The sequence below is a fragment of the Antechinus flavipes genome, chromosome 6 (genome assembly GCF_016432865.1).
Source record: "Antechinus flavipes isolate AdamAnt ecotype Samford, QLD, Australia chromosome 6, AdamAnt_v2, whole genome shotgun sequence".
Taxonomy (NCBI): Eukaryota; Metazoa; Chordata; class Mammalia; order Dasyuromorphia; family Dasyuridae; genus Antechinus; species Antechinus flavipes.
Window position 1 is genome coordinate 127,237,821 of NC_067403.1, and position 12,808 is coordinate 127,250,628.

General features: G+C 33.5%; 1 protein-coding gene across 1 annotated transcript in view; it reads right to left on the reverse strand.

Annotated features, from left to right (window-relative positions):
- The window catches only part of UGT8 (UDP glycosyltransferase 8), a 95,345-nt gene that overhangs the window by 65,564 nt on the left and 16,973 nt on the right, over window positions 1-12,808 (reverse strand). The window lies entirely within an intron of this gene.

Genomic DNA, 12,808 nt, shown 5'->3' on the forward strand with positions numbered 1-12,808 from the left:
AATGACAACCAGAAAATGACTTTAAAACAGTTTACAATTCTTCTGACTATTTAGAACTTTCAAAATAAAATATAATACAATCATTATTTTTGACATTCCCAGTGATACAACATTTCATGTCAATTAACTTTTTTTATCTCCTAAGGATAAATATCCCAAGATAAAATACCCCCTTATAAATATTAACTTAATATTGTATTGCAATGCAGCATTTATAAGGGACACAGATGTCATAAACTAAAACACATCAGCAGTTTGTATGTATCTACATGTTTCACCCCTTGAAATCCCCCTGGCTAAACCTAAACATCCTTCAAAGATATGGTAATTCAAGACAATGACCTTCAAGGTGAATTAACAAACATCACAATGTTCCTCCTTCTACAAATAAATTTGCTGTGGTTTCCCCATCCCCATAAAATAGGAATATGAATAGCACCAACCTGCCAGGGTTTTTGTAAGGATCAAATGAGATAATAATTATAAAGAACCTGGCATAGTGCCTAAAACATAGTAAGCACAGGTTAGCTATTATGTCAAAACATTGCTTAAACATACATTTTTATAGAAGGCCTCTGTAAATGGTAGATAGCTGGTCTGATGGAAATGTATTCAGTTCATTAAAAACCACAAAGGGGGGCAAGTAGGGCAGTGGTACAAATAAGGGAGAAGAAAAAGAGAAAAATCAAAGGGGGAAATTTTTTCACCATCCTCTCTCTTCTTTCACTGTATGCTATCAATCTTCCTGCTTCTCATTCTTTTCATTCCAGTGACAAAAAAAAAAAGATAGGGATTACAAACAGTTATAACACTAACCTCAACAATGAAAGGGATGGCAACAACAGTTATATCTATATAGCTACTGTCAAACATCGATATCGCACATTATTGCTTTGTCTGGCATAGGAAGAATTCCTCAGCAAGTCATTCAAACATATTTATCTCAGTTTCCTGATTTACAAAAATGAACTAGAGAAGCAAATAGCAAACCAGTATCTTTACCAAGAAAACCCCAAATGGAGTCACAAAAAAAAAAAAAAAAAAAAAAAAAAAATCTTACACAACTGAAACAGCTGAACAACAAAAAAATTAGAGAGAATTAGCTATACAGTTTCTAAAGTCATATTCTGAATTAAGTTTTAAATAAATTTCATTGTTCTTTTAAAATAATACACACTTGATAATATCTGAATATCATACTGAAAAATAGAATTAATGCCAACTTTTAAAAATCTATTTTCTAATTGAATGGGTTCAATGGTTGTATTTCATCAATATGGGTACTCCCAACCTGCAAAATCTACTTGTCTCTCTCCACCATGTCTTAACTCTTTTCCATGCAGTCCTATAAGTCCTGGGTGAAGATGGTAAGGTTTCAAGAGGGACATATGCACTCTCCCATAGGAGAGCAGGTCTCTATCTCACACACACACACACACACACACACCCCACACCGCCCCCCCCCACACCCTACCTATCTACTTTTCTTCATTCACTTCTTCAACACTACTTCTATAAAGATAATTTCTTTGAATATAACTTCTGACCTCTATAGTTCTCATTACAAGATACTTTTATGTACTTTTCAATAGCATATCAAGCTTAACATGTCTAAAAGTAAACTTGATACTTCCCACCCCCAGGGTCCTTCAAACACTGTCCTCATTTAAAAATCATATTTTTTGGAAACCTCCCAGTTTACCAAGATTGTACTTCTAAAATTACTTTTAGTTTTTTCCTCTCTCAAATGTCTATATACTTGCTGAAGAGTATCTATTGTGTCCACCTCTGAAATATCTTGCATCCTTCTCCTGATCTCTATCAGAATTCTCACCATCTTAGATTTGTCTACTACTATTCACCATAGTACCACAATAGACTCCTTTCAGTACTTCCTGCCTACACTTTCCATACTCTTAATCCAACCCTCTTCTACTGTTGTCAGAATAAATTGTTCCATAGAGCAATTACTATTTCCCTTTTAATATTAATGAATTTCCACCAACTTTTTAAAACCCAACTTAAATGTATTTTGCTAGCCCCACAACCCTCACCCTATTCATTCTCTTTTTGGAAACTTCTGAACAAATTATGGTATGAAAATGTAATGGGATAGTATTGAGCTTTTAAGAAATTAAGGAATGTTTTTTTCAGAAACCTAGGAGACTTGCATGGACTGATGCAGAATGAATCGCACAGAATCAGAAATACAATATATACTGTAACAATATTTTTATTTTATTTTATTTTAAAGCAATTTTTTAAAGAATCCTCAGTAATGGAGTGATAAATCATGATTCCAAAAATCAAAAATTATGTTTAATTCCTGACAGAGCAGAAATAGGCTAATTATGAAGAATAGGAAAACATTTTTGGACATGGCCAATATTAATTTGTTTTGTTTGATGATTCTTATATACTACAAGAAGTCCTCTCTGTATCTGTCTCTCCTTCCTTCCTTTTTATCTCTTCCTCCCTCCCTTAGTGGCTCAGGGAAGGAGGACAAATGCCTAATTATTTTTTCAATTTAAGATTAAATACTTAGAATTACCATGTCTAAAAATAAGAATAACCTTTAGTTATAAATGTATATTATTCACTTAGTTTTACTATAATTCACTAGAAATTAGAGTTTTTATAGAGTAGAAGAGAGAAATTAGAGAATTTTAAGTTCTGAAAGTAAATGAAAAATTCTTGTGTCTATTTCTTTTGTTTGTGCTTTCCCCTCAGATCACCTTCCCTGTCCCCCACAAATATAATTTAAACTTCACAGTAATGTGGTACAGTGGAAAAGAAGGAACACTGATTCTGATGTCAGAGCACTGTCAGAGTACCTTGACAATGCTACTTAGCACTTCCTTTGTGACCTACAATCCTGAAATCACTACCTGTGTAGTCTTATGTATATAAGTTGTTAAAGTCTTATGAACTATAGTTTCCATGTCCATTAAAAGAGGTGCTTGGTCTAGGTATTTTTGGTATTTCTTTCCTGCTCACATCCTATGATCTCTGATTGTATAGACTCAAATTTAACAGAAGGAGGGGCCTTTTTTGACTCATTTTTTTTCAACTATAGCTGGTTTCACTTTTCAGGCCAACTTTGGCTATATGGACTTGAAAGACATCTTGGTTATGGAACACTATATGATCATGAGTCTAACCTTAAAATTAGTTGTCTTTCTTAAGGGGTTGGTTCCTTCATTAAAATATTCTAAAGTAATATTTGATTTGAGATTCATATGTCTGAACCAAACCCTACTCAAGCCTCATTAATCAAATTTCAAACCTGTTTCCCAAAAGTATGTTTCAGGAATTAGAGACTTTTAAAAAGGGTTTTTGTTTTTTGTTTAGGCTTCTGATTAGTTATTAAAACACATTCAATCTTTATAGCTTTTTCAGTGTCCAGTTAACCGGAATCAATAATAAATCTTATGTATAAAATCAGTCATTCTGCAGCAAGCCAGTTTGCTCTATCTGGAGTTATAGGAAGGAGAGAACAGTGCACCCCCACTCTACTTCATTTGTGTAGTTAGGAAAGCAAATGTGTGATTTTATAAGTTCTGTTGTGAAGGCCACTTTATACATGTTGGAGCAAGGATAACCAAGTAGGATAGAGGTAAGGATTAAATAATATATGTACAAAGCTTTTCAAACCTTAAAGTGATATTTAAAGGTTTGTTGTTGTTTTATTAATTAAAGAGCTCTCCAGGAACATCCTGTCTTGATTTGTACAATGCAGAAAATATTTTTGAAACATTTACTCTATACATTGTTATGTGCTAAGGTGTTGGGAAAGACAAACATTTAAATATCACACTGTTCTTATCAAGAAACTTAAAATCTTGTAGGGGAATCTTACAAGGGAACTTGTAAAATCTTGCTACAAAAAATTATCAAATATATAAAATAACATGGTAATATCATAGGCAACAAAATATGATATTTGAGGAGGATGGCTCTTGGAGGAGTGTTTTACATTTTTATTTATTTGAAAAATAATTCATTATTCACTTAATTTTAATTAATTTAAATATACATTTGTTGATGCTTAAAATTAATTTTTAAATTAAAACTGCCTTGGACAATGGGTGGCTACTTCATAAAAATTTGTGGAATTGATTCAATAAGTACACAATAAATCTGTAGGTTGGGACATTTAAAAGCTACATAGCCAATGATTAAATCTAGTTCAAAGTAAATGATCGAGCCTTTCTCCAAATGCTGAATGATTAAAAATTTTTCAGTTTCGGGGCTAGAAAAACAGTCAGGTGTCTGGGGACTGGATAAAAGAAGTTTATGAGATTTAGCAGTTCTTTCTCAGCCTGAGGTGCTATGCTACACAGTTTTCAAAACAAGATGGGTTGAGAAAAACAAATATTTACCGCAAAATAAAATCAAAATTAAAATGTAAAATGTCAAGGCTACCTGAGATGTGTGTTCCTCTTGTTGCTGCTATATAAAGATGCTAGTTATGGTAATCCAGAACCAAAATGTGTGCACCGATTTTTGATGCTAATTAAATTTACCCTATCTTTAAACTGAGATTTATAGTAACAAAGCCTTTTTTTACATACATCTTACTTGATCCTCAAAACAACTTAGATAAGGAGCATTAATATAATTTTCTCAGTTCTTGTCTCCCTTAACATTTTTTTCAATTAATAATTTGAACTCACTATGTGCCAGGTCTTGTGCTAGAAGTTGTATTACAAGTACAAAGAATGAAAAATAAAATCTAACTTGAATACAAAGAAAGAAAAAAACCTTATGTACATTACAAAGGGTTGATGATATAAAAAGCACAAAGTTAGCATAAACTATTTATACATCTATTTATGCAATATAGTAAGTATAATTTGGGAGGAAGGCATGAAATGTTGAAGGGGTTACAAAAAGATTTCATACAGAAGACGGATATTTAAGCTCTTTGAGTACTCACCACCACCATTTGTCCAGGATGAGAAACATAAATTATACTGGATATATATGTGCATACACATATATATGGATATATATACATACATATGTAGCTGTGTACACGTAGCTAGTCATTCACATTTACATAAATGTACTACTCACATGTGACAGTTCCACAAGTCAGTGCAGTTATTGGCAATTAAAACTGTGTGTGTGTGTCTGTGTGTCTGTGTGTGTATGTATGTACGTGTACGTGTATACACAGAACTGCTTCCCCCCCCCCCACTACTGGCCCTTATGTCACACCACCAGATGACAGTCAAGCACTCTAAGAATGATACAGAATTTGTTTAGCTTCTGATGTCATATTGTAACAAATAAGAAAATGCCAAAAAAATAACATGAATAAAGTCACAAAATAATTAAGCATATTGCTTAACCACTTCAAGTATTCAGCTGGCATTTATGATAAATTATCATAGTATTTTATCTGTCAATGATTAGTTCTCCTCCTCAACCCCTAGTCAGCATATCATTATTTTGGGAAGCCAAAAGCATTCTGGAAAAGAGAATCTTGTCAAAAAACTCATATTCTCAAAAAATAACCTAATTACCCTATGAATCAAATAGTATTCTGATCAAGTTTTGATTTTCAATATTTCAGGGTTTATAATTTGTTTTTGATGTTTCTAGTCCCCACAAAAATTGTTTGTTTTGTACCTTGATAGTACTCTATTTGCCTTCTATTCCCTAAACTTTAATGTCTAATATGGACATATCACTTTCTGGGCATGTTTTCTAGGCAAAAAACAACACTAATAAAAATATCCCTCATGATCAAGTAGCAACACAGGAAATTTTCTTTCAGACTTCTCCATAAAATTTCTTGGAAATTATCAGTGCAGAAGATTCTGGGAAGATGGTGAAATAGGTCAGAAAACTTTTAGAGTTTGAAATTTCCTCCACAAAAAAATAAATATAACATGGCTTCAGAGCAGTAGAAATAAACATAGGGTAAAGCAATTAAACAATTATCCTTCTAAGACAATCAGAGAAGACAGAAGGAAAGACCACACCCTTCAGGAATGGAGGCTCAGCATGAGTGAAATGCAAATTCCAGACTGACTGCAGAATCATCAAATAACAATCTGGAGGCAGCAGGGTAAAATCTTTCATTTTGCAAACAGTATAGCAGTCTAAGACTGAGAGAAGGCTGGAGGATCATCCACTGTCAAAGGATGCCATGCCAAGCACAGAAATGTTGACTAGATTTACCCTGTAACAGCACACACCTGGTGAATGCAGTAATGAGGGGTTCTCCACTGACTGAGAGCAGCAGAGCACCTAGTTTCAGTTCAGGAGCAGAGAGGACAGCTGTAGTTTGCAGCCACCTGAGTACAACCACAGGCAAGAAGACCCTTTACCAGTGTGGCTGGAAGCCCTAGCCGTGGTTTAGAAATGGAGTAAGGACCCCAAGGGTGGGACCCAGACAGACCTCAGGAAATAACAGTAAGAAGAACCTGACAATTGCAGTATCGTTCCCCATTACTTGGGACCAAAATTTGATTACACATTAGTGCTAAAACACTATCTAAAATACATGGAGAGAACTAAATATAATAATATAATATATAATATAATAATAAATATCTATATAAAATATATGATAGAGCAACAAAAAAAAGCCACTCATTTTTTTCAATAAGAAAGATCAACTGGTCCCCAATTCAAAGTTTTTGCAAGTATTTAAAAAGGACTTTTAAAATATAATAAGACAAGTCAAGAAAACAATAGAAGAAAAACAAAAGAACAATCCAAGAAAATCAAGAAAATTATGAAAAGGAAGTTAATTAATTTGAAATAAAGAATCAAAAACTTAAGAAAATAACTCCTTGAAAACTAGAATTCAGCAATAAGCTAATGATGTTCTGACAAGAAATCATAATACAAAATCAAAATAAAAAATAGAAAGTGAAACATCTTATTAGTCTGATTATCTGAAAAAGAGGATTTAAAAAGGGAATCTTGATACAATATTACAAGAAATTATGAACGAAAATTCCCTGAAATTCTAGAACAAGAAGACAAAACAGAAATTGGAAAAATTCACTGATCACCACCTGAAGACATCCCGGAAGGAAAATTTACAGGAATATCACAGCCAAATTTCAAAACTCCCAGGTTAAAGACAATATTTTGGAAACAACAACAACAAAAATTAAATACCATGGAGATACAATAAGGATCATCATTATTTGGGTAGTTTGAAAGAAAAGTTTGGGTTGAGTTGAGTATGATGGTGTACTTCCCAAAACAAACAAAATTGTAGTAAGAGACAAGACAAAAAGAAATAATTATCTCATACAATGAGTCATAAAAGGGAACAAATAATACAGAAGATGATAGTAAAGGGAGAGGTAGTGCTGGAACCTTGTTCTCATCAAGAATGGGTTAAAGAGAGAAATGTACATGGACAGATAAGATAGCCAGATTAGATATACATACATACATACATACACAGAAAAGTATAAAATTTTTTAAATTCAGAAAGAATAAGAGAGCAAGGCTTTAGGGTGGGGGAAAGGATAAGAGGAAGTTTTAGTGAAGCAGGTAGGTTAAGGAATATGAGGGCAAGATAGAGGGTAGAAGTAAAATGAGGAATGAAGAGCAATAGGATAAATAAGGTAAGAAGGATAGGGAGGAAAACAGGAAGAAGGAAAATACACAATTGTGGCTTAGAATGTGAATGGGACAAATTTGGACAGCAGATTAAAAATTTGAATTTTACTATGTATTGCTTTCAGGAAACATAAAAATAAGAGATGCAAACAAAGATAAAACAAAGGGCAGGAGTAGAATTTATTATTTGTTATCAGGATCTCAGACAAAGTTAAAGTAGATCTAATCAAAAATGAAAAATATACTGTGACTATACTGGCACAGCATTATTATTCAATAGTTTTATTTACAATACCTAAACAGTGTAAAATATCTGAGCATATACGTGCCAAAACATTAACAGGAACTATATGAACATGAACATTAAAAAAAACTTTTTATGCAAATACATTCAAATATAAATAACTGAAATAATATTTATTGTTCATAGTGTGAGAAATGCTGAAAAGTTGGGTTTCCACAGTGTTGCAAGCTTTAAGGTCGGGGATAGTGGGTACCACAGATCTATAAACCTCTCGGTTAATGAAGATTAGGATTCACAGAACAATTAAGTGATCAACAGAAGCCTTGAGCAAACAAGAAATAGAGGGGCTAGGAAGGCACAGGTGGATTCAGCCAATCAGAAAGTTTTGTGGTTTTGAGAAAACCACAAACTTAAGATAATAGCTTATCCAGCCCCAATTAGTTGGGGTCAAAGACTTGACTTGACTAAATGACTACAGTGCCTGCTTAATAGGCTAACTGAATATTAAACAACACACTCCAGAGGAGGACTTTTCTGCCATTTTTGAATATGCGATGTATGTGGGGAGGGGGGGATGTTTTATTCACATTAAGGGGAAAGACTGTAACCCAGATGGAACAAATCAATCCTTTCTCTGAAGGATGAGACTGCATCATTCAAGCAAATATAAAGATTCCCCTGCTTCTGTACTCAAAATGAGTTCTTCCCAAAGAGGAATGGAGCCCATTCTGGTCAGAAATGTTAAGACAATTAAGCTTCTTCTTTAATAAATTTTCCTTGAGATCTGATTTTCAGTGTCAAGAGTGTTACTTCTAACAATGGATATTATAAACAGGTTCATGGGAACTTATTGTTTGTGGTTTACCTACAGCCAATATAATTTTTTAAATGACAAGTTTTACCAAAATAATTATTTATTCAGTGACACTCCAATCAAATTACTAAAAAAAATTTTTACAGTTAGGAAAAATAATAACAAAGTTCATTTGAAGGAGCAAAGTTAAGGAACTTCAAAGAAATCGGGGGAAAATGTCAAGAAGATTTGGCAATATCAGCTCTTAAAACTATATTAGAATGGAGAACAATGTTAAAGTGTAAAAATGATAATTTTGACTATTTCAAATTAAAATCTTGTTGTAAAAATAAAATCCAAATACCAAGAATAGAAGGAATACAGAAAAATGGGAGAAAAAAAACTTTCACAATCTCCGATAGAATGTGATTGAATTTGGAATACTGCTGTGGTGTAGGAAATGATGAGTTAGTTGATTTAGAAAAACATAGGAAGATCTGGACCTGTAAAGGAAATTGCTATCCACCTTCAAGGAAATAGATGACAGAAATAAGCATAATATGGTCTTACACATGTATATGTATATATGTGTATTTTATGTCTATCTTCCCTGCTTAATTATAGTTTTCTTTAGGGTGGGGAAGAAGAGAAAGAAATACAGTAAAAATACATAGAGAATACAACAACATGATGATGAGTAAATCTGGATATCCAAGTCCTACTTTGCAAAGTAGTGGGTCCAGCCATACTTTCTTCCTGTCCTTTCTACCTCAGCCTTGATCTTAATGCTTAGAAGGTGAATGATTTTAGATCATCTTTCCTGTCCAACACCCATCGTCCCCAGCTGGTGACACCGCTGCCGCCGCCTCTGCCTCCGCATCGCCCAGCCGCGCCTCCCCGCGCCTCGCTCAGCCACCTCACCTCAGCCTCCAGCCTTAGCAGTTCTTTCTCAGCCTGAGGTGCTATGCTACACAGTTTTCAAAACAAGATGGGTTGAGAAAAACAAATATTTACCGCAAAATAAAATCAAAATTAAAATGTAAAATGTCAAGGCTACCTGAGATGTGTGTTCCTCTTGTTGCTGCTATATAAAGATGCTAGTTATGGTAATCCAGAACCAAAATGTGTGCACCGATTTTTGATGTTAATTAAATTTACCCTATCTTTAAACTGAGATTTATAGTAACAAAGCCTTTTTTTTACATACATCTTACTTGATCCTCAAAACAACTTAGATAAGGAGCATTAATATAATTTTCTCAGTTCTTGTCTCCCTTAACATTTTTTTCAATTAATAATTTGAACTCACTATGTGCCAGGTCTTGTGCTAGAAGTTGTATTACAAGTACAAAGAATGAAAAATAAAATCTAACTTGAATACAAAGAAAGAAAAAAACCTTATGTACATTACAAAGGGTTGATGATATAAAAAGCACAAAGTTAGCATAAACTATTTATACATCTATTTATGCAATATAGTAAGTATAATTTGGGAGGAAGGCATGAAATGTTGAAGGGGTTACAAAAAGATTTCATACAGAAGACGGATATTTAAGCTCTTTGAGTACTCACCACCACCATTTGTCCAGGATGAGAAACATAAATTATACTGGATATATATGTGCATACACATATATATGGATATATATACATACATATGTAGCTGTGTACACGTAGCTAGTCATTCACATTTACATAAATGTACTACTCACATGTGACAGTTCCACAAGTCAGTGCAGTTATTGGCAATTAAAACTGTGTGTGTGTGTCTGTGTGTCTGTGTGTGTATGTATGTACGTGTACGTGTATACACAGAACTGCTTCCCCCCCCCCCCCCCTACTGGCCCTTATGTCACACCACCAGATGACAGTCAAGCACTCTAAGAATGATACAGAATTTGTTTAGCTTCTGATGTCATATTGTAACAAATAAGAAAATGCCAAAAAAATAACATGAATAAAGTCACAAAATAATTAAGCATATTGCTTAACCACTTCAAGTATTCAGCTGGCATTTATGATAAATTATCATAGTATTTTATCTGTCAATGATTAGTTCTCCTCCTCAACCCCTAGTCAGCATATCATTATTTTGGGAAGCCAAAAGCATTCTGGAAAAGAGAATCTTGTCAAAAAACTCATATTCTCAAAAAATAACCTAATTACCCTATGAATCAAATAGTATTCTGATCAAGTTTTGATTTTCAATATTTCAGGGTTTATAATTTGTTTTTGATGTTTCTAGTCCCCACAAAAATTGTTTGTTTTGTACCTTGATAGTACTCTATTTGCCTTCTATTCCCTAAACTTTAATGTCTAATATGGACATATCACTTTCTGGGCATGTTTTCTAGGCAAAAAACAACACTAATAAAAATATCCCTCATGATCAAGTAGCAACACAGGAAATTTTCTTTCAGACTTCTCCATAAAATTTCTTGGAAATTATCAGTGCAGAAGATTCTGGGAAGATGGTGAAATAGGTCAGAAAACTTTTAGAGTTTGAAATTTCCTCCACAAAAAAATAAATATAACAATCAGAGAAGACAGAAGGAAAGACCACACCCTTCAGGAATGGAGGCTCAGCATGAGTGAAATGCAAATTCCAGACTGACTGCAGAATCATCAAATAACAATCTGGAGGCAGCAGGGTAAAATCTTTCATTTTGCAAACAGTATAGCAGTCTAAGACTGAGAGAAGGCTGGAGGATCATCCACTGTCAAAGGATGCCATGCCAAGCACAGAAATGTTGACTAGATTTACCCTATAACAGCACACACCTGGTGAATGCAGTAATGAGGGGTTCTCCACTGACTGAGAGCAGCAGAGCACCTAGTTTCAGTTCAGGAGCAGAGAGGACAGCTGTAGTTTGCAGCCACCTGAGTACAACCACAGGCAAGAAGACCCTTTACCAGTGTGGCTGGAAGCCCTAGCCGTGGTTTAGAAATGGAGTAAGGACCCCAAGGGTGGGACCCAGACAGACCTCAGGAAATAACAGTAAGAAGAACCTGACAATTGCAGTATCGTTCCCCATTACTTGGGACCAAAATTTGATTACACATTAGTGCTAAAACACTATCTAAAATACATGGAGAGAACTAAATATAATAATATAATATATATAATATAATAATAAATATCTATATAAAATATATGATAGAGCAACAAAAAAAAAGTCACTCATTTTTTTCAATAAGAAAGATCAACTGGTCCCCAATTCAAAGTTTTTGCAAGTATTTAAAAAGGACTTTTAAAATATAATAAGACAAGTCAAGAAAACAATAGAAGAAAAACAAAAGAACAATCCAAGAAAATCAAGAAAATTATGAAAAGGAAGTTAATTAATTTGAAATAAAGAATCAAAAACTTAAGAAAATAACTCCTTGAAAACTAGAATTCAGCAATAAGCTAATGATGTTCTGACAAGAAATCATAATACAAAATCAAAATAAAACATAGAAAGTGAAACATCTTATTAGTCTGATTATCTGAAAAAGAGGATTTAAAAAGGGAATCTTGATACAATATTACAAGAAATTATGAACGAAAATTCCCTGAAATTCTAGAACAAGAAGACAAAACAGAAATTGGAAAAATTCACTGATCACCACCTGAAGACATCCCGGAAGGAAAATTTACAGGAATATCACAGCCAAATTTCAAAACTCCCAGGTTAAAGACAATATTTTGGAAACAACAACAACAAAAATTAAATACCATGGAGATACAATAAGGATCATCATTATTTGGGTAGTTTGAAAGAAAAGTTTGGGTTGAGTTGAGTATGATGGTGTACTTCCCAAAACAAACAAAATTGTAGTAAGAGACAAGACAAAAAGAAATAATTATCTCATACAATGAGTCATAAAAGGGAACAAATAATACAGAAGATGATAGTAAAGGGAGAGGTAGTGCTGGAACCTTGTTCTCATCAAGAATGGGTTAAAGAGAGAAATGTACATGGACAGATAAGATAGCCAGATTAGATATACATACATACATACATACACAGAAAAGTATAAAATTTTTTAAATTCAGAAAGAATAAGAGAGCAAGGCTTTAGGGTGGGGGAAAGGATAAGAGGAAGTTTTAGTGAAGCAGGTAGGTTAAGGAATATGAGGGCAAGATAGAGGGTAGAAGTAAAATGAGGAATGAAGAGCAATAGGATAAATAA